The 23226-nt window shown below is 37.9% G+C and overlaps 1 protein-coding gene and 1 non-coding gene across 10 annotated transcripts in view; one reads left to right on the top strand and one right to left on the bottom strand.

Moving 5' to 3' along the window:
- Positions 1–23226, top strand: part of MTMR3 (myotubularin related protein 3) — a 143710-nt gene that overhangs the window by 41615 nt on the left and 78869 nt on the right. The gene's annotated exons all lie outside the window — the stretch shown is intronic.
- Positions 11270–11399, bottom strand: LOC116572560. Its single transcript, XR_004278409.1, has one exon. It is a non-coding gene; the product is annotated as a small nucleolar RNA SNORA70 (small nucleolar RNA).

Genomic DNA, 23226 nt, shown 5'->3' with positions numbered 1-23226 from the left:
AAATCAGATTCCCTACTGAGCAGGGAGCCCAACTCTGGGCTCCATCCCAGGATCCTGAGATCATGAGCTGAGCTGAAGGCAGATGCTTAGCTTACTGAGCCACCTGCGCACCCCTGAATTTTTGTTTTAAATCTTTTTTTTTTTCATTGTCTCTTACAGGTTTTGAGGTGTATTAATAATGTTATTCTTCCTCTGTGGCAGTAGTTTATTAGAGGAGAAAATTTGAGTATTGATGGGCCTTCCAAAGTAGCATGTAATATGGTGCATGATAGAGGCACAGCAACTTGTGTGAAATAATAGTAATATTTCTCAGTTTGAACTATTTAAGGGAGGAAAACCTAATATATCCATTTCTTGTTTGCATTAGTGCTTTCCAAAATAAAATTTCAGTATGTGAGTTATAGGTGAATAGTTTCTCCTTGTGAAATATTAAAGCATTAAAGATAAGGCTAAAATTCCTTTAAATGTGATTTTCAGTCCTGGTCTTTTTATTCTCTCTAGAGATAATCACTATAATTCATTTAGCATATTCCCTCCCCCACAGGCTTTTTCCCCCATGCCTCTGTGTGTGTGTGTGTGTGTGTTTGTGTGTGTATCCATCCCTAAATAATATATGGCATTCTTTACCTTTTTTCTTTTTACTATACTGTACATCTCTACATCATTCTTCTCTTCAGTGTGTCTCAGAGATATTTGCTTAAATATTATATAATATTCCATAATACAAACATAATTTTTTTGTTCATCTAGTTACTCTATTGGTAGATATTTAGGTTATCTTTAGTCTTTTGTTCTTATTAGCTGTTGCAGTGAAGGTTTTATTGATTAATTAATTAACTAACGTCTCTCTCAAAGCATCTTTCTCAGTGGGTGACTACTCTGAAGTATTGAGAAATAGATTTGCTGGGTTAGAGCTCCAGGCTGGCTCAGTAGGTAGAGCATGTGACTCTTAAACTCAGGGTTGTGAATTTGAGCCCCACTTTGGGGGTAGAGATTACTTAAAAGGCAAAACAGATTTGCTGGGTCATATGGTATACATAGCTACAGTCTCCCCCCCGCCCCTCACCCCCATGTAAGCTATGAGCCGGCACGGAGCTTGTGACTCTTGATCTTGGGATGGAGAGTTCATGCTCTACCGACTCAGCCAGTTAGGTGTCTTATGGTACCTATAGTTTTAATATGATGCCAAAATGCTCTTCAAAGTAGCTATAATAGCGATGACTGACTGGCTTAGTGGGTGGAGCATTTGATTCTTGATCTCAGGGTTTTAAGTTTGAGTCCCAGTGTTGAATGTAGAATTATTTAAAAATAAATCTGTACTGGGGCGCCTGGGTGGCTCAGTGGGTTAAAACCTCTGCCTTCAGCTTAGGTCATGATCTCAGGGTCTTGGGATCGAGCTCCACATCAGGCTCTCTGCTCAGCCGGGAGCCTGCATCCCCCTCTCTCTCTGCCTGTCTCTCTGCCTACTTGTGATCTTTATCTGTCAAATAAATAAATAAAATCTTTTAAAAAATCTGTATTAAAAAATAAAACAACAACTAAAAAGTTAGCTGTAACAATTTTACTTCTACCCAAGTGTATGCAAGTAGTCATTTTCCATGTTTATTTCAGTATTTGAAAGTAAATGGTATCTTAATTTTGGCCAGTCTAGTGGCTGGAATATAGGAAAAAGTTATCTTCATTGTTTTTATTTTGTATTTTTCTGATTGCTTATGAGGTTTAGGTTATCGTAAGATAGCTTTAGGAAAGTGTGCATTATTTTCTGTTGTCCATTTACTCAGACTTGGTTCCTTCCCTCTCAGATTTGTTACTTTTAAAGGTATCTCTGATGCTTAAAGGATCTGTTTTTTTTTTTAAATATTTTATTTATTTATTTGACAGACAGAGATCACAAGTAGACAGAGAGGCAGGCAGAGAGAGAGGGAGAAGCAGGCTCCCTGCTGAGCAGAGAGCCCGATGTGGGGCTCCATCCCAGGACCTGAGATCATGACCTGAGCTGAAGGCAGAGGCTTAACCCACTGAGCCACCCAGGTGCCCCGAAGGATCTGTGTTTTGACTGAAATGCTTATAGCATTGAGCCAAGTGTTTGAGGAGTGGCAGTGGTAGGTATGCGGACAGTAGAGCTGGTGAGGGTCAAGTGACTTTGGAAGTCCCCTTGATTGTCTTCCATACAGATATCTTTTTTTTTTTTTTTAAAGATTTTATTTATTTATTTGACAGAAAGAGATCACAAGCAGGCAGGCAGGCAGAGAGAGAGAGAGGAGGAAGCTGGCTCCCCACTGAGCAGAGAGCCCGATGTGGACCTAGGACCCTGAGATCATGACCTGAGCCGAAAGCAGAGGCCTTAACCCACTGAGCCACCCAGGCGCCCCCATACAGATATCTTTAAGTTAAATCAAGTTTCAGTGAATTTTTTTTTCCTTAGCATTTGATTTCCCATCATTTTTCAAGTTCTAAATTGGGTGTATTTACTTTTTAAGTCTGCTTTATTAAGATATAATTTATATGCAATAGAATTCACCTGGTGTACTTTGACAGGCATATGGGCTTATAAAATCACCACTCTATTCTTGATAGAGAATATTTCCATTACTGCAGAAAAGGTTCCTAATACCCTTTAGCAATCCTCCCATTAGTCTCAGCAAACCACTGATCTGATCTCTGTCACTGTAGATTAGCATTTCTTATTATAGAAATTTGATATAAATGGTCATTCCCAGGCCTCTTATGTAGACTGCTGAGGTTAGCATTGTATGAAAGTGAACTTAAAAAAATGATTAATTTCTAGATGTTTTTGGCTAAAAAGTTCCTAAATTTCTTTAGGGTTGAGAGTGTTTTCTGAATGGTGACTTGGCAACTTGATGTCACTGTTGAATTAGAAAAAAATTTTGTTTCAATTCTGCTGTGGAAATACTGACACAATAAGGGTAACAGTACTTGAATCTGTAATGAAATATAGCCCAGTGGAGGAAGATAGCAGTAGCTGATCTACTCCCTATTTCCATACTTGCTTCTTAAATGTTAGTTTCATCGTCCTGTTTATCATTACATACATTGATTTTGGTTTATATTGTCCTGAATTTGCAGACATTGTTTTGAATGAAGGACAACACCCACAGTGTTAGTGTTTAATTTCTTGCCAAAGCTATATTTTAAAAAATGTTTTCTATTTCTGTAGTTTCTGCAAAGGGAGAAAAAAAAAATCCATGCTTTTTAGCCTTTTTTTTTTTTTTTTTTTTGAGAGAGGGAGGGACAGAAGGACCGAGGGCCTGAGACCATCTTTAGTAGGCTCCACGTCCATTGTGAACCAGAAGTAGGGCTGGATCTCACCATCCTAAGATCATGACCTGAGCCAAAATCAAGAGTTGGATGTTTAACCAACAGAGCCAGGCAGGTGCCCCATTATTTATCTTTTCAAGGTGGCTGAGACTAAAACATAAAACAGTAGAGGGGAATCTGTCTAACCTGATTTCTTGTGTAAGATGGTAATGTTACAGATCATAATATTACAGATTTCATGGTATTTGTTGGGAACTCCTGACTGCCAGTTCTTCTTTCTTCCTTGCATAATCTCTTTGAACACCTTCTATTTAAAATTTTGGAATGGTTATTCTTTAAACAAACAAAACAAAACAAAACAAAACAAAACAAAAAACCCACCTCAGAGGTACACTGCCGTTAACCAAGATTACAGAGACTGGTATAAATCTGAGTGTCATTGTAATCTGTGTCATTCCGTCGCGTTGTGTGCTTTGGATTTGAACTGAGAATGTCTGTTTTCTGAAAGCACTAGTTTGTTTTAATTTATTTTAAAATTGGGAAATAATTGTACATATAATAAAGTATAGTAACCTTAAGCTTGATAGCTTTTTACATGTGTATAGATCTATGTAATTGCACCCAGATTAAGATAGAACATTTAGGGGCACCTGAGTGGCTCAGTTGGTTAAGGAACTGCCTTCAGCTCAGGTCATGATCCCAGGGTCCTGGGATCAAGCCCTGCATGGGGCTCCTCACTCAGTGGGGAGCCTGCTTCTCCCTCTCCCACTCTCTTGCTTGTGTTCCCTCTCTCGCTCTGTCTTTTCTCTATCAAAACAAAAACAAAAACAAAACACTTACAGCTCTCCTCCACTCAGACTCTTTCCCAGTCAGTACATACCCCAAAGAGATAATCACAGTTTGACTTTTATCACTGTAGTGTCTTTGTTTTTGTTTTTAGTTTCATAGTAAAAGTTCTTTTTAAAAATGTTTCTTTTTCTGCTTGTAAAGAGCACCAGGGTAGCATCCCTAATAAGTTAGGGATGCTATAATCAGAGATAGCGTGAAAGGCATGGAAGTGAACAAGGCTTAATTGTATGATAGATGATTAATAACAAAATTCTAGTAGTCTTATGGAGCCTTCCACATGGACAGAATATACTTTGCCTGGGACTAGAGTACAACCTTCTTTTTCATTTGAATTTTTTTAATCATAAGGAGAATTTAGATTAATCAAGTAATATAATGAATGTTCATGTACCTGCAGACTAGTTGAATAATATTAATCTGTCATATTTGTGTCAGATTTAAAAAAATAGTTTTTCGCTTTGATATAATTTCAGATTTAGTAGAAGTTACAGAAATAACATAAGGAATTTACCAGTCATTACCCTTCACCAGTTGTTTACCTTTTGTTTCATATGCTTTATAATTCCCCCCCCTTTTTTTTTTGAACCCTTTGAGAGTAAGTTGAAGGAACTGTGCCCCTCCAGAATTCCTTTGAATACTCTGGAGTTTATTTCCTAAGAATAAGGTAGGGACATTCTCTTACATAACCATGGAGAAATCCTTTATGGATTTTTAGAGTTTAATTTTAATGATAATCTTATATCTAAGCTCTTGGATACACCTCACAGAAGTTTCAGTATGTTTTTAAGCTTAATTAAATGCAAATGTGGTTTATTTTGCTTTTGGTCAAGACGTTTTGAAATTTGAAAACTAAAATGCATCTTGCTAACTTTGGCTTGTATATCATTAGGTGTTGTCACCAGATATATTATATTATAGTATCTTAACATAATTTTTGAACTAAGAAGTACTAATTATAATTAGACTTTAGTCTGTCAGGGTTCTTTGTAAACTAACACTATGAAGTGTCAAGATGATACATAAACTCAACAGAGCATTTTTAGTTGTCCCTTATCACTGCCTCCTACAGAAGTGACATGCTTGTCAAAGCCACATGTATTCTTCCTGTTTTCCCGATAATAGTGTAAGTTTTTAGGTCAGTCGATGTATGGATAAAGGCATTTGTATTGTGTTTACTCTCTATGGAAGTGAGTAAATTTGCTTGTGAAAATTAAACTCAGTACACTAAAGGTCTTAGTACACCTCTCACCAAATGAACCACTATCCATGCTGGAGTATCTAAATAAGGTTGTGGTTTTCCTTGTGCCCTGTTTAGATATTCTGAAGCCCAGTTTTTCTCTTGTACATGTAACTTCAGAAGTTCTTTCTGGTTTTATTTGCATTTTCATGTAAAATTTATAATGTCTCTTTTCCTTAGTATCTGAGTTTTAGTAGAATTTGAAAAGATCTTAACCATTGTTTTAGGGGAAAACTGCATTCAAGTGATCATGTCACATCATGGTAAAGGGTCCATTCTAGCGTGGTGTTTTAGAATCTAGAAATATACCGGCCCTTTGACCTTGGGCATCTTACTTAGTCCTTGGGCAGATTACTTAATTCTTGGGAGACTTGCTGTCCTCACTGAAGTGGGGATAAATAGTACCTACCTCAGCAGCCCTATGAAGATTGAATAAGATAATGTATGAAAAGTACACATAGCTCAGTGATAGGCACAGGTCAGTAAATACTAGCTTTTAAGTAGAAGATAATGGTACTTATTCAGACTTTGGTTTTGTTTAACAAAATAATACTTAAATATTCCTTTAGACTAGTTTTACTAAGCCGATAAAGGTCCGTAATATAAAACAGAGCTCCATATGCAGTGTTTAACTGTAGCTTTTTTGTGAACAGAGTAATGGATAGATCTATAATGGAAGACTTTTTTTTTTAAAATTTTTATTTATTTATTTGACAGAGAGAGATTACAAGTAGGCAGAGAGGCAGGCAGAGAGAGAGAGGAGGAAGCAGGCTCCCTGCTGAGCAGAGATCCCGATGCGGGGCTCGATCCCAGGACCCTGAGATCATGACCTGAGCCAAAGGCAGCGGCTTAACCCACTGAGCCACCCAGGCGCCCCTGGAAGACTTTTTAGTAGCTTTTTTTGTATATTGGTTTGTTTTCCAGTAATCTCATGAAATTGGGCAAGACAGATAATTATATTTCTTTTGAGAGCTCAAGAAACAGATACCTAAAGTGTGTGTGGTGTAACTAAGTTATGGATACATAGCAGGGTATTAGTGGGGATAGCTAACATGTATGTGATTACTAAATGCTAGGTACACTTCTGGTTGCTTCTGTGTCTTAGATCACTTATAATAACACCGTGGGATATTTTTGCTGTCAAACATGTTAATGAAAACAGACCTGCTCAAGATGATAAAACTAATAAATGCCTGAATTAGGTTTTGAGGCAAGGTCTACCGGACTCTAAATCTGTGAATGAATGAATGCCTAAAAGAGAACACTCTTCAGGGTGCCCTTGTATGTTTTTAATTCTTAAATACTGGTATTCCCTTGAAGTCTTTGTTTAAAAGAGCAGACACTGAAGTGACAGTGCATAGTAAAAAGGGAAATCCTATTCCTCCACTCTGCCACAGGCTGTGGGGAGTAGAATAAGGGAATAAAAGCAGGAGATGTGGTCTTAAATACTGACTTTTGCAAAAGAATTTGCCTTTTTTATTAGGTTTACTATCTGGTTGAATAATCTTTTATCTTCCCTTACCCTTATTTTGGCGAAAAGTTTAGAGGCTGGAGACAAAATCAGCTATCTGTTCTGCAAGCCCTTAGAGAGGTTTGCATTCTTCCTATTCTGTAGTCTATAATTGTAATTTGGAAGGATTAGATTTAAGAAGAATAAAAGATTCCTTAACTTCTATGGTTCTATCAAGGTACCCTAGCCCCATAATTTTATATATACAAATACTTCTGTGTGTGTGTGTATATATATTTTATGTATAAAAAATACATATATTTAACTCTGTATTTGGTTATGCTTGGGAACTTTTAGGTACTTACAGTCTCATTAGTATACTGAACACATAGACCAATTGTCTTATCCGGTCAGCTTTTTGCTTCCTTGCCCTTACATTTGTTTTATTGTGCTGGTGCCCATAACAACACAAACTTACAGCTCAGTAATGCAGGGCAAATAGACTTCTTTCCTTCCCTGGAGGCTTTTCCTGTACTAGATGCCAGTTGGGAGGGTGGTGAGCCTGCGAGTTTAATAGAAAACCTGATTTCCTGACTTTCTCTTATTTAGATTGTCTTAGTGCTGAAATAGGCTTTAAGAAGTGAGTAGAAAGCAGTGCCCAGCTTGAAGTTATTTTAAAAATATTCAGCTGTGAGTGAATGGATTTTTTCCCTTTATTTATTTTAAAATAAATAAATTTTAAAATAAATAATTTATTTATTTATTTGGCAGAGAGATCACAAGTAGGCAGAGGCAGGCAGAGAGAGAGCAGGGGAAGCAGTCTTCCCTGCCGAGTAGAGAGCCCAAAGTGGGGCTTGATCCCAGGATCCTGAGATCATAACTGGAGCCAAAGGCAGAGGTTCAACCCACTGAGCCACCCAGGTGCCCCCGATTTTTTCCTTTGTTAGCATCTCAGAAGGTGTTGACGGGTTTAATATTTTAATATTAAATTTAATTTAATATATTATTTAATAACAATCTGTAGTAGAACATTATTTAGTGACACCCAGTTTTCAATTTAATAGCCATTTATTTGCCTTGGCAAATTCTCTGTTTTTTCCTGTATTCCCCCAAACATGCTTTTCTTTCTTTTTCTCTTTTTTTTTAAAGATTGTATTTATTTATTTGTCAGAGAGAGAGTGTGTGTGCACAAGCAGGGGGAATAGCAGGCAGAGCAGGCAGGGGGAGAAGCAGGCTACCCGCTGAGCAAAGAGCCTGATTTGGGACTCCATCCCAGGACGCTTGTAACCTGAGGAAGGCTTAACTGCTTAACCACTTAACCAACTAAGCCACCCAGGTGTCCCAAAACTTGCTTTTCGTTACAGTTTTCCAAGTTAATTTCTTTTATTTTATTAAATTTTAAAAAATTCATATCCTGGATGAGCTGCCCCCCACCCAATTTTTTTTTCTTAAATTAAGATGTTTATTTTATTTTAGTAACCTCTACACCCAGCGTGGGGCTTGAACTTAAAACCCCAAGATCAGGAGGCACATGCTCCACTGGCAGAGACAGCCAAGGCACCCCCAAGTTAATTTCTTTGAATAGAATGTAAAATTGTAATATTGAAAAAATATGGCCCTCCCTCATCCTTTCCATTTGAGTCTGTCTTTCTTTGTTTCTTTGTTTCTTTCTTTCTTTCTTTCTTTCTTTCTTTCTTTCTTTCTTTCTTTCTTTATTTATAAAAGGATTTTATTTATTTATTTGACAGAGAGAGATCACAAGCAGGCAGAGAGGCAGGCAGAGAGAGAAAGAGAGGAGGAAGCAGGCTCTCCGCTGAGCAGAGAGCCCGATGCGGGGACTCGATCCTAGGATCCTGAGACCATGACCTGAGCCGAAGGCAGAGGTTTAACCCACTGAGCCACCCAGGCGCCCCTCCATTTGAGTTTTAAGATGCTTATGTTTTTGATATTACTACCGTGGTTAAAAGACTTTCTGGGGAATTTGATGTGATGTTTGGATTTTAAAGGCTTGTATTTTACCCCTTTTCCAGAACCTTCTCAAGTACTCAACTTCTGCAGCTGACAAAAGTAAGATACTTATTGATAATGGATCTTTGTTATCTTTCTTGTCATTAATTACTAGTGTTTTAGCTTTACTCTATTTTGTCTTCATTTGAATCTAACAGTTTTAATGCCCTTATTAGCAGGGTGAATCTCTTTTCTCAGGAGAATGCTGACATTTACATGGCTATAAAACTTAGTTGTTTGAGTGCCTACTGAGCATCAAGACATTTTTTTCTGGAGATGCCTTTCTTTAACACACATTGTTACCTTTGATCTATCACAGCAGTCTTGGGGCTCAGAAGCAACTTGTTTGTTGTGCTTGTGTGCTTTTTTCTTTCATAAAACTTTGAAGGTTTATTTTTATAAAATACTAATTTTTAGAATGTAAAATTTGGTGAATAATAGCACCCCATATAATTTTTGGGTCTCAATGAAGTAAACATCAAATTGCATTTCATAAATGTGTTTAAAGGATCTAAATCTGTGAATGTTGGAAAAAACTTCCCAAAGCTTGTTCTTCTAGTTGATGATGTTCAGTAGGTACAGACCTTTCTGAAATCTGAGTCTGATTTGGAACCATATGTGCTTTTCTGGCATACTTCAAAAAGATTTGTATTGATTTGTGAGCCCAGAGTTAAATTTTTCTTGGTCACTGGAGTGATGGGTGTTTAAAAAAATCCCCCCCCCCCCCATAGATTCCTTGCTTAGGACTGGCCATATAATTTTCAGGGCTCCTTTTTAAAGAAAAAATGAAGAATTTCAGAATGATTATAGCAGAACAATAAACCAAGCATGGAGTCATGTGACTGTACAGGTTGTGCACTCATGAAGCTGGCCTTGTCATTTCTTCAACAGCTAATTTTATTTTTAATTTTTTATTTTTTTTAAAAGATTTTATTTATTTATTTGACAGAGAGAGATCACAAGCAGGCAGAGAGGCAGGCAGAGAGGGAGGGGGAAGCAGGCTCCCTGCTGAGCAGAGAGCCTGATGTGGGGCTTGATCCCAGGACCCTGTGATCATGACCTGAGCCGAAGGCAGAGGCTTAACCCACTGAGCCATCCAGGTGCCCCGCTAATTTTATTTTTAAAAAAGATTTCTTTCTGAGAGAGAGTGGGCGAGTGGTTGGAGGGGCAGAGGGAGAGAATCTTCAAGCAGATTCCCTGCTGAGGGTGAATCCCCCCCCCACAGTGGGGTCTCAGTCTCACCACCCATGAGATCATGACCTGAGCCAGAACCAAGAATAGTTGGATGTTTAACTAATTGAGCCACTCAGGCACCGTGTTCAATAGATAATTTAGAAAAATTGTGTACATTTTCTAATTTTGACATATAAGTGTATATTTTACTGTTTTTTTTTTAAATTTTTTTTTTTTTAAAGATTTTATTTATTTATCAGAGAGAGAGAGGGGGAGAGAGCGAGCACAGGCAGACAGAATGGCAGGCAGAGGCAGAGGGAGAAGCAGGCTCCCCGCTGAGCAAGGAGCCCGATGTAGGACCCGATCCTAGGACGCTGGGATCATGACCTGAGCCGAAGGTAGCTGCCTAACCAACTGAGCCACCCAGGCATCCCTATTTTACTGTTTTTATTTGAAGAAAATATGTCCATGTTAGGATTTAAAATATTAAACTTTTATGCTAGTTTTATTTTCTAACTTAAGATTTGGTTAAGGAGTGTCACAGTACAAATGTTCTTACTATAGGTTTAAATGAAATAACACAAAACTTGGATCTTAAAAATGTTTTGTTTTATTTTATTTTATCTTATTTTATTTTGTTTTATTCAGACATTGAGGTCTTGTAGAGATAACTTTTGAAATTGATGATCCTGAGTTGCGACTTTAGGTCATGTGCTTACCTCACTCTTGAAATAACTTTATAAACCTTTCAGGCTTGCTAATTAAGGTTAGCTAAAACTACTTTCAGCAAAAGCCCTGTGCTTGTTTTCCCAGTGAGCTAAATCAAGCATTAATTTCTGAAGATAATTTTTTTTTTTTTTTGATAAGAAGTAGTATTTATTGGTGGGCATGAATAGGGAGGGAGCAGTGCCAAGGTTCTCATGAGTGCAGAGCCCTTCATTTGGCCACCGTTAGGAAAGTATTTGACCCCACAGCTACCTGGGATGAGCCGCTCTTCAGCTACCATGTCTTCAACTTTGTCTGCATTAAACTTAGTAAAAGCCCCACTTCTTGGAGATGTGCATCTTCTGGCGGCCAGGGAACTTGAACTTGGCCCTGTCTAGGGTCTCAGTCACATGCTCCTTGTTCTGCAACTTGTTATGGATGGACATGATGACTTGGCCAGTGTGGACCCTGGCTCCTGTGCCCTAGGGCTTTCCAAAGGCACCCCGCAGGCGGGTCTGCAGCCTAGCTTGGAGATAGCATGAGGTCACACCTCAGTGTGCACTGGAAAGGGCTATGTTCAAGGTCACTTGGGGCAACTCATGCAGTCAGCAGGCTCCATATGCCACCAAGGAGGCTACTCTTTGCAGCATGGCATGCTGGTCCCCCATGGAGAAAGGAAAGAGTACAGTCGGCTTGAAGATAAAATTTTTTAATGAAACTGTTTAAAGTTTTCTGGGTAGACGTTATTCTGAAATGACTTCTTGTGTATGGAGAGATTATTTGTGTATTTTATATAAAAGAGTAGCAGTTGATGTAGACTACTGGAAACAGCTTTAACTAATAGTAATAAGAATATTACTGTATTTTTTTTAACCAGTAAGAAGTTTTATGGGAGCTGAACCTAGTAACCCCCCCCTTTTTTTCCAAGTAGGAAATAAGAATGCTATCAAAGGTCCAACATTTTTTTCCTCCCTCTTCTTCCTCCTCACCATCAGGTTAGCAGGTGGTTAAATAACCATTTCTCTGACAGAAGGTGCTGGGTGATTAACAAAAGCCATCATATAACACATTCCCTTGATCATGTCATGAAGTTGATCTCCTTGGAGGCCAATGAACTTCATGGAAATTTCTGTACCTTAGAAGAACTTTAGACTTTACCCAGAACACTGATCACATGTAAATGCTTGTCCTTTGGTATGGAAAACCTCAAGTTCATATGCATTCCCTCAGAAAGAAATTTGAAACAGAGTTGGTGACCTATGTGGGGTAGTTCATATGATCTGCTTGTACAACTTTTTCTAAATACTATACCGACTACTTTTGGATGAGGGTTAGAGCCCCTGCTTTAGGATATGATTTTAGGATTTTTAAAAAATTAAGATAGAATTTATATAGTGAAATGCAATCACTTCTCAGCCTTTTGGGTAAGGTCAAGTGTAGTATATAGTGAAATGCACAGATAGAAGTATGCAGTTTGAGTTTCAGTAAATGTTTACAGCTGTGTAGCCACTGCCACAATCCTGATACATAACTTTATATTGGAACATACTCATGGCCCCCTTCTGATTATTTCCTGTTCTCCTCCCACCCAAACTGCAGTTCCTACCTGAATTATGTTTCTGTCACTATAGATCAGCTTTATTTATTTATTTATTTGATTTTTATTTATTTATTTGACAGAAATCACAAGTAGGCAGAGAGATTGGAGGAAGCAGGCTCCCCGCCGAGCAGAGAGCCTGAGGCGGGGCTCGATCCTAGGACCCTGGGTTCATGGCCTGAGCCTAAGGCAGAGGCTTTAACCCACTGAGCCACCCAGGCACCCCTTATTTATTTATTTTAAAAGATTTTATTTATTTGACAGAGATCACAAGTAGGCAGAGAGGCAGGCAGAGAGAGAGGAAGGGAAGCAGGCTCTTCCTGATGTGGGGCTTGATCCCAGGACCCTGGAAATGACCCGAGCCAAAGGCAGAGGCTTTAACCCACTGAGCTACCCAGGTGCCCCACTATAGATCAGTTTTATTTAATTTTTCATTTTAATGGAATCATGTAGTATTTGCTCTTTTTTAAGTTGCTGCTTTGAGTCAGTCTGATGCTTTTGAGATTCATCCATGTTGTTCATTTTTATTGCTGAGTAGTATTTTATTGAGGAATTGCACCCATAATCTGTTTATCTGATCATTTGATACTGGACATTTTGAGTTCTTTTCAGTTTGGGCCTGTTAGGAATAAAGTTGTTCTGAACATTTGTTTCCAAGCCTTCTTGTGATCACATGTTTTCACTTCCCTTGGGTTAGTATCAAGGAGTGCAATTGCTGGGTCATAGAATACATGGATGTTTAACTGTATAAGTAGCCGCCAGACTGTCCTTAAAAGTGGTAATGCCAGATTTATACTTTCATGAGCAATGTATGAGTTCCAGTTACTCAACATCATCAAATTTGTTATTGTAAGTCTCTAATGTAGTTACTCCATTGGGTGTGAAAGGGTCTCTTACTGTAGTGTTTTCATTTGCATTTCCCGGATGATTGATGGTGATCCACATCTTTTAATGTACTTACTGGCCATCGATAATGTCTTTGGTAAGGGTTCCATTAAAATCTTTTGTCTATAAAAGTTTTCTTCCTCTTACTGATTTGTGTTTGCTTTTTTTATATTTTTGGACATAAATCCTTTATTAGATACATGTATTTGCAAATATTTTTCCCACTCTGAATTTCATTTTCTTAAGGGTCTCTTTAATAAGCAGATATTTTAACAATTTTTAAAATATTTTTTATTGTGAGGAAAATACACATAACAAAATTTATCATTTAACCATTTTATTATTTTTTAAAATTTATTATAGCACGAGTGGGGAGGAGGGGCTTTGGGAGAGGGAGAAGCAGACTCCCTGCTGAGCAGGGAGCCAGACATGGGGCTGGATAACAGGACTCTTGAGATCATGTCCTGAGCCGAAGGCAGATGCTTAACTGAGTCACCCAGGCACCCCCCCATTTTAAAGAGTACAGCTCAGTTGCATCAAGTATTTTCAGTGTTCTGTAACTGTCACTATGTATTTCCAGAGCTTTGTCAAACAATCTGTACCTATTAAATAACCAGAAAATTTTAAAAAAAAGATTTATTTATTCATTTAGATGGGGAGGGGCAGAGGTAGAGGGAGAGAGAGAATCTGAAACAGATTCCCTGCTGAGTGCAAAGCCCAATGTGGGGACCTATCCCATAACCCATGGGATCACAACCAGAGCTGAAATCAAGAGTTAGACAGATGCTCAATGGGCTGAGCTACCCAGGCGCCCCTGAAGACTTTTTTTTAAAAGATTTTATTTTTAAGTAATCTGTGCACCCAACATGGGGCTCAGATTTACAGTCCTGAGGTCAGGAGTCCCAGGCTCTACCGACTGAGCTAGCCAGGTGCCCAAATAATAAATGTTTTGTATGATTTTTTTTTTTTTAAGAGAGGGAGGGGGAGAAACAGAGGGGAACAGAGAGAATCTTAAGCAGGTTCCACATCCAGTACAGAGCCCTACGCAGAGCTTGCTCTAACAACCCTGAAATCATGACCTGTGCTGAAATTAAGAGTAGGACACTTAACTAAGCCACCCAGGCACCCCTTTGTATGATATTTGTAAATTAGAAGTTTTTGTGTGAAAGCAGTTAATGTTCTGTCTTTTGAATGCCTTTAAGCTTTTAGTTTATTGGCTCTTCCGTGACTATTTGAAGCATGTGATGTGTATAGTTTTCTTATCTGCCTTTGCCACTCTTAGTGGTAGAGGGGATAATACATTAAGATATTATCTGTCATTGTCCATTGTTTCAGGTAAGAACTTAACTTACTTTCTGATTTGCCTGTTTTGTGATATTTTATTCTAGATGAAGTGTCCTCACTTGAAGTCACATTTTTGATAATGATAGGGGATAAAGTCAGGCTTTGAGTTTACTGGCTTTTCTTTCTCCTCGAGAGGACAAGAAGTGGATAAGGAAATACCAAGCTGAGTTAGATGAGAATGGTATTAGTGGTTTTCTAAACAGATTCTGTTATCCTTAGGACATCTGTAGCTTCTGGGATACAGAGGCAACATGACTTCTGGAAAGTAGGCACCAATCTTCATTTCTGTGATGGTCTTAAGTTTCACAAGCTACTTTGCTCTGTTGCCTTCAATGTTGATTTGCTTATTTCCCCACTCCCAACTACACAAAACTCTCTTCTTTTTTTTTTTTTTGCCTAGAACTGAAATATCCTTCCCTTGTTCCAAAATATACCACCACAAATTTTTTAATCTCATGCATTTCTTTCTCCCAAGTTGTCTTTTTTAAAAATAATTTTGTAATTATACGTGACACACACAGAGAATCAGATGCAAATGTACAGTGTAGTGAATGGTTGTATAAAGTGAAAGCCCATGTCACTACCACCCAGGTCAATAAAAAGATCATCCCCAGCACCCTCAGCAGGCTGTACCGGTCTCTGTTCCTTCATACACAGCTCCCTCTCCCTTCCTCTTAGAAATAACTAACCACTGTTCCCGTCTTCATGGTTATCACTGCCTGACTTTTATTGATATTGTATATCCATAAACAGTAGTTTAGGCTGTTTTTGAATGGAACTGTATTGTGTGTATTTTCTATCTTTTGCACATTCCTGTGTGTTTTGTTGATCTAATTCATTTTTATTGCTATTATATGGTACATTTTTGATCATAATAGGGGAAAATACACTACAAATTACCTTATTGTTGCTGGACATCTGGGATGTTTCTGGATTAGGGCTGCTATGAACAGTACTGCAATGAATATTCTTGTACATTTTTTCTGGTGTTTGTCACATTCTAGGGTGTAAACCCAGGAGCTTAGGTGCCAAGACATAGGATATGTATCTTCAACTTCAGTGCCATGTTGTTTTCCAAAGCGATTTATCAGTTCACACTCCCATAGTAGTGAATGAGAGCTTCCGTTGCTCTGCATCCTAGTCAACACCGAAATTTGTCAGTGTTTCAATTTTTGACAAATTTGGGGAGGTAAGTAGTAGTATCTTGTGGTTCTGATTTTGATTTCCCTGGTTATTGGGTTTGAGCATCTTTGCCTATTTTATGGGCCATTTGGATTTTTTTTTTTTTTTTGCAGTTGCCTATTCTTTTCTCTTTTTGTCTATTGAATGATTTTTCTTAAAAATACTAATTTATAGTTCTTTATATATTCTGGATTTTTGTCAGTTAACTTTGGACAAATATTTTTGTCCATTTGGCTTTGTTTTCACTGTCTTTGTGGTCTTTTGATTAGTAGAAATTCTTAACTTTAATGTAGTCAAACTTATTTCTTTTTTCCTTTATGGTTACTTTTTTGCCTTACTTGAGAAATCTTTTCTTCTCTGCTCAGAAGTCATGAAAATATTTTCTTTCTTTTTTTTTTTTTTCTAAAGATTTTATTTATTTATTTGACAGAGAGAGATCACAAGCAGACGGAGAAGCAGGCAGAGAAAGAGATAGAGGGAAGCAGGCTCCCCGCTGAGCAGAGAGCCCGATGCGGGACTCGATCCCAGGACCCCGAGATCATGACCTGAGCCGAAGGCAGCGGCTTAATCCACTGAGCCACCCAGGCACCCCGAAAATATTTTCTTAAACATTTTTTAAAGATTTCTGTTTTCAGGGGGAGTGCCTGGCTGGCTTAGTCAGAAGATCATACAACTCTTGATCGTGGGGTTGTGGATTCAAGCCCTACAATAGGGGCCAATTTCATTTTTTTTCCCCATGTGGATTATCATATCAGTAGACCCAGCACACGTTATAGAAAGGCCGGTCCTTGCCTAGTGTTTTTTATTACCTCTTTTTTTCATAAATCAAGTGGTTACATGTGGATGTTTCTTGGCTCCCTGTTCTGTTCCACTGGTCTTTCCCTGTGCCAGTATCACACCATCTTTAGCTGGCGTAGTTTAAACTTGCCACCTTGGTTCCTCCCCCTTTTTCAAGAGCATTTTGGCTGTTCTTGGACCTTTTGTGTTTTTAGAATCCTTTCATCATATCCTCCAAAACAAAACACACTGTGCTAATGTTTTGATTTGGATTGTATTGCTTTTTGCTTTTTCTTTTTTTAAAGTAATATCTTTGCCCACTGCGAGGCTCAGATTCACGACCCCAGAGATCAAGAGTTTCATACCCTACTGAGCCAGGTGCACCTCTCCTTTTTATTTCTAATAATGCTTTAAAGTCTACTTTATCTTGTGTTATTATACCCAAACCATTTTTCTGTTAGTATTTGCATGGTATTTCTTCATTGTCTATTTTTCAAATTTTGTTTCCTTAAATTTCAGTTTTGTGTTTCTAACAGTGTGGCTCAGTCAGTTAAGCATTCTACTCTTGATTTTGGCTCAGGTTATGATCTCAGGGTTGTGAGATGGAGCCCCATGCTGGGCTTCACACTAGGTATGGAGCCTGCTTAAAGGTCTCTGTCCCTCTCCCTCTGTCCACACCCCCTAAATTTGGAGACTGATGGGATGTACAGCTCTGTCTCTCTTCAGTTTTAGCAAATAACCCAAGGGAAGAAGCTGATCAAAGTATTGTATTCATCTCTCTGAATTTCAGTCTCCTTTCATATCTCAGGGAGTTTAATTTTAATAATAGCTCTCACTTTGCTTTTAAGAGAATTTTATTTTTTAAAAATTTACTTATTTCATTGACAGAGAGGGAGCACAAGTAGGGGGAGTGGCAGGTAGAGGGAGAGGGAGAATCAGAGCCTAGATTTGATCCCAGGACCCTAGGATCGTGACCCAAATCAAAGGCAGACGTTCAAGCGACAGAGCCCCCTGGTGCCCGTTATTTTATTGTCCTTAGCCCATTAGTTATTTGAATTACTCATTGCTGCTGGAAGTGTTTTACTCTTTATTTGGGGTTTCTGTTTGGGATTCTGATTAGGCACTTTAAATAATTCTGTTTAGAATTTTTTTGTTTGTATTCCTTCTGCTTAAAATTTGAACTTTGATTACATAAATAGGCTTGGAGGGAGTTCCCTTGGGTTTTACTGTAGACTGGGGTTGGGGTTGCAACCACGAATTGATATATTAAAAGTTAAGGTATGACCTTAAGATATACTGTGAGCTTTGTTTGTTCAATGGATTTTTTGTGACTTGACTTCATCCTGGGATGAAAGTTGCTTTAACTTATCTAATATTACCCCCATTAGTTTTGTAGTGGACTGATGGAAGGCTTGATCCTTCTGTTGCTAGTTTGAGAAGCATTGGATAAAGAAGCAGGAGAAACATGCAGCAGTGCTGGAATGGAAACAGAGAATGAAGGATCCTGGACAAACTTTGAATCCACTTGAAACTGCCATTTCACCCCAGTGATAATCTGAAATATTGTCTAATATATTTTTAAAGTTTTAGCTCTTTTCAGAGATGGATGTAAGTGTAAGATGGAATTAGAATTCTAAAGAAACCTCGAGTGGCTCTTGGATCTGCCCATTAGGTGGTGAAAGGAATAATGTCACAAAGAGGTTGTCAGAACATTGGATTTAAAAAATTTAGAAAGTAGTTTGGTGGTAATTGTTTTGAATGCATGGGAAAGATTAAAACCAGGGATATACTAGATAAGCTAGGAGCTAACATATTTTGCATTGGGAATGGAGACATGATTAACCTAATTTTGTGCATATGCACCATGGCATAAAGATAAACTTGATTCTTATTTTAGTACATATTATCCCTGGGAGCCCTGTTTTCTTTTGTTCATCTCCTGCTTTCATTCCTCTCTTTTTTTATTTGACTGATATACCAGTGAACTGTTGCAGACTTTAGTTGCTTTACATTAATATATATCCGGATTATTGAGTTCTACTTTATTTTATTTTATTTTTTTAGTAATCTCTCCACCCACTGTGGGGCTTGAACTCTCAACCCTGAGATCAAGATTTGCATGCTGTTCCGATTGAGCCAGCCAAGCACTTCTTTATCTTTTTAAGTAAACATTTAACCTGTATATTTCTTTCATCTTCATCTTTAGGCCTCTAGGAATTTATACAGCTCAGTAGACTGATAGTCCAGATTCTCCTTTGGAGATGTTTAATTGAACATGTGCAGTATAGTCTTCAGAGATTTACATTTAAGCTTTTAAAAACTTTTTAGACTTTTACACGTTTCACCCTTGAAATTTTAGGCAGTCTCATCAGATCAGAGTTGCATTGGGGTAAGAGGCACTTTAAATATTAAACATATTTAAGTAATACTGAATAGTTAATTTTTTATAAACAGTGCTACATGAAAATGGATATTTGTCTAGGGAAGATATACTCAGATCCAAAAGGGAAGTAGTCTGTGAAAAATTTGCATTTTCTTCTACAGACTGGGGCTAAATATGTGTGTATGCACATACTTGTGTATTATATAAGACGGATAAATCCAGGGGCATGTGACTCTTGATCTTGGGGTCGTGAGTTCAAGCCCCACATTGGACATAGAGATTACTCAAATATTCCAAAATAAATAAGTAAGTAAATAAATAAATAAATCCAAGGTGGCTCAGTTGGTTAAGCATCTGCCTTCAGCTCAGGTCATGATCCCAGGGTCCTGCGATCAAGCCCTGCATCAGGCTCCTTGCTCAGCAGGAGGCCTGCTTCTTCCTCTCCTCTCTGCTGCTCCCCCCTGCTTCTGTGTGTGCATTGTCTCTCTCTCTCTCTGGCAAATAAATATAAGTAAAATGTTTTTAAAAAAGACAAAAACAAAAGTGACTTTTTTTTTTAAGTAATTTCTGTACCCAGTGTGGGCTTTGAACTCATGACCGAGATCAAGAGTTGCATGCTCTACCAACTGAGTCAGCCAGGTACCCCCAAATCTAACTTCTTAGATGGACACAACACAAACAGGATGGAACGAATATGCGTATGGATGCTCTGTGGAAGCAAGATGGTAGATTTTTTTTTATATGATGGTAAAGTGACATTCATTGAGGAATAAGTTAATTGTTAAGGTTTTTAATGTGAGCAAGGCAGAATACTCAATGAGCAGGTAAAAAAAAAAAAAGTTGAGTGCTAGCCAGCTGATGGTTACTTTTTTTTTCTGATAAAAATTTCTTTCTGGGGACGCCTGGGTGGCTCAGTTGGTTGGACGACTGCCTTCAGCTCAGGTCATGATCCTGGAGTCCCGGGATCGAGTCCCGCATCGGGCTCCCAGCTCCATGGGGAGTCTGCTTCTCTCTCTGACCTTCTCCTCGTTCATGCTCTCTCTCACTGTCTCTCTCAAGTAAATAAATAAAATCTTTAAAAAAAAAATTTCTTTCTGTAATCTATATAAATGCTTTATCACAGATAAAGATTAGCTGTAGTTTCCATTTTCCATTGGTATATTTCTGGGTTTTCTCGTTTTTGGAAAGGTTTACTTTTCTCTCTGACTGAAATAAACATCTGTTTAACAGTTACAATGAATGAACTATTAGTTGTGCTTATTGCTAAAATCACTACTGCCTTTGATTTTTAATAAAAGATTTCTCCAGAAATCAAAATTAATATAAGATCCAGGTTAATTTCTGGAAATGAATTGCTTTAAGTATTATTTAAGAAAATGTTTGATGACTTCTTGTAATATTCATAAAATATTTTACTTTTCTTCTTTGAAGCTGTAATTTTGAGTATATTAGAGCTTTAGATTACTTAGAAATTATTTAATTTGTAATCTTGGTGTGAAAGAAAAAACGTGGTATAGTTTAGTTTTTATTACCATGCTGTGAAAGTTTAATGAGGTTTTTGTCAAGAAGAAATCTATAGGGGTGCCTGGGTGGTTCAGTCACTCAGTGTCTGCCTTGCATTTGCCGTCCTGGGATTGAGCCGGCTTCGGGCTCTCTGCTCAGTGGGAAGCCTGCTTCTCCTCTTCCCCTGCTTGTGTTCTTTCTCTCACTCTGTCTCTCTCTGTGGAAAAAATAAAATCTCTTCGGGCTCTCTGCTCAGTGGGAAGCCTGCTTCTCCTCTTCCCCTGCTTGTGTTCTTTCTCTCACTCTGTCTCTCTCTGTGGAAAAAATAAAATCTCCAAAAAAAAAAAAAAGTCTTTAGAGGTGCCCGGATCTCTCAGTCTGTTAAGCAGCCACCTTCGGCTCATGATCCCAGCATCCTGAGGCTGATTGAGCCCCACTTGGGCTCCCTGCTCAGAGGAGGGTATGCTTCTCTCTCTCCCTCTGCCCCTCCCCTCTGCTCATGCTCTCTTTCTCTCAAATAAATAAGTCTATAAAACTTCAAAAACTAAATTTTGTCTCAGCGTGCAATATCCAATAGAAGTTATCTTGTATTCAGTTAATATAGGACATAGTAAATGCGATGATTTGTATTTGAGTTATTAGTAATGCCCTAACTTGTTGTTTAAAAAAACAAGCTGGTATACATTATTTATGATTTTATTAGGGAAATCAGGCCGAATATGTGGATCATCTGATTTTGTTATTCAGGACTCTTGGTTGCTGGTGACAAACTGAATGAGAGCTTAAGTAAAAGAAGGTATGGCTTTATTGGCAGGATACTGGAGCAGTTCATATAATTGAAGAACTGTGACAGCCAGATAGAGGACTTGGAATTGGGGGTACAGTGTCTTAATTATTCTAGTTTGGCATCTTGCTGGGCTTTGCTGTGATTTCTCTCAGGCTTCTCTTGGCTCATGGTGAAGAAAGTCTCTTCTTCCTTTTGGTGACTCAGTAATATTTTCCACTGTGCCTCTTCACCAAAAGAAATAGTAATATTTCCATTTATTAAGTAGTTTGGACCAAACAGCTTAAGTATTTATTTCCTAATAGTTTAGCTACTTGAAAAATTAATATATATGATTTGAAAGAAAACATTTTAATTTTAATATGTGTGCCTTTTGGGTACTATACAAATTCTCAAACCTTGGAATCAGGTATTCCAGCTTTTTTTTCTTTTTGGCACTGATTTTTATATGATACTTGGGTTTTATCATAGCAGCTTGCCTAAAACCCCCGTTTCTTAAGTATTGAAAGGAATTTTTTTGAGCTACTTTTGAAATTATGAATGACGTCAGATCGTTGTTTGTGTGGTTCACATACGTCAGTTACTGCTATTTCCCTCAAGAAACTTAAGATTCCTTATAGTGCCCCTGTGAATTTACTGTGGTACCCTCAAGGTGCCTTAACACACAGCTTAGAAACCATGATTCTAGAAGAAGAGGAGGGATTTTTTTTTGTTTTTTTTTTTAAAGTAATCTCTATGCCCAGTGTGGAGATTGGGCTCAAGACCCTGAGATAGAGAGTTGCATGTTTACCTACTGAGCGAGCCAAGTGCAAAAGGAGAAAGATTCTGTTTTTCTTCTTGGATCATGTGGTTGAGGGAATAGGCTATAATTTGGTCAACCTGGGGGGGATCGATATTCACCCACTCCTCTGCTTACAAGAGCGTGGTATTCCATTGTATGGGTATATCAATTTACCCATTTACACTTGTTTCAGAATCGCAGGGCATAAATTAACATCTTTTGTATCTCTGTCTATTTTCATAGCACAGAGCCTGCTAAGTCTCATCTAATACTTACACTATAAAAAACTTATGGATTTGAAAGCATGATATTTGTGATTTCATAATTATCTGGGTAATTGAGAATCAAAGACCTAAATTTAAGAGCTAAAACTGTAACTATAATACTCTTGCTGAGGAGGAAGCCTGATGCAGGGCTCGATTCCAGAACCCAGAGATCATGACCTTAGATGCTTAACCTAGTGAGCCACCCAGGAGCCCCTGCTTAAAACATCCTTAACAGTTGGTCTCAGTTGCCCATTAATATGAGGTTATCCTTGTAGTGATAGCGTTTTCTCTCCCTGTTCTGGTTGTCACTGTAAAACAAAAACAAAAACCAGCATTATTAAAAAAAAGAAAATTGGCTTTGTTTTTTCTAAGTACCATGCCCAATATTATTACCATTGCTTTCTGGTGCTATAGAGTTAGCTATTCATGTGGATGCAGTACCATTCAGATTCTTTGCCAGTTATCAGAAATTGTTATATATATACAATTGAAAAATTATATTGGCTTCAAGTTGGAACTATGTAGTCTCATCGATTTGTGAACCTGTCTGCTCTTCCTTTGTTAATTCAGGAAAAGTTGAGAAAAGGACAGAAGGAATTCAGTTTTCAGGGGAGAAGCAAAATTATTACACAAGGAATGGAATGTAAAAAGGATTTTCTAAGAATGGCTTGATCATAAGAACTCCTGCTTTTATATGATGGCTTCAAAGAAGTCAAAGAGGATTAAAGCCACTTCCCTCTTGCTGTCACTTTTATATTCCATATCCTTGTTTTGAAGCAGTGTTTTTTATCTTTACAAAAACCATTATTTTATACATATGTGGCATTATTTTTTTTTTCAAAAGTGACATTTTTATTAATACCAGTTCAGGACTGATATTGCAGCTATTACCAAGTTCTTAGTCACTTCAAGAAGTCTTTATGTGTTAGTCAGACAACATTATACCATTAATTATGATCGCGTATTACCTATTTTTAGCTTAATGTTAGAACATGAAAGTAGAGAGCACCTCACCTATAGCATT

This window comes from Mustela erminea, chromosome 13 (genome assembly GCF_009829155.1).
Source record: "Mustela erminea isolate mMusErm1 chromosome 13, mMusErm1.Pri, whole genome shotgun sequence".
In the NCBI taxonomy this organism is placed as follows: Eukaryota; Metazoa; Chordata; class Mammalia; order Carnivora; family Mustelidae; genus Mustela; species Mustela erminea.
This window is presented reverse-complemented; position numbering and strand designations above follow the sequence as displayed.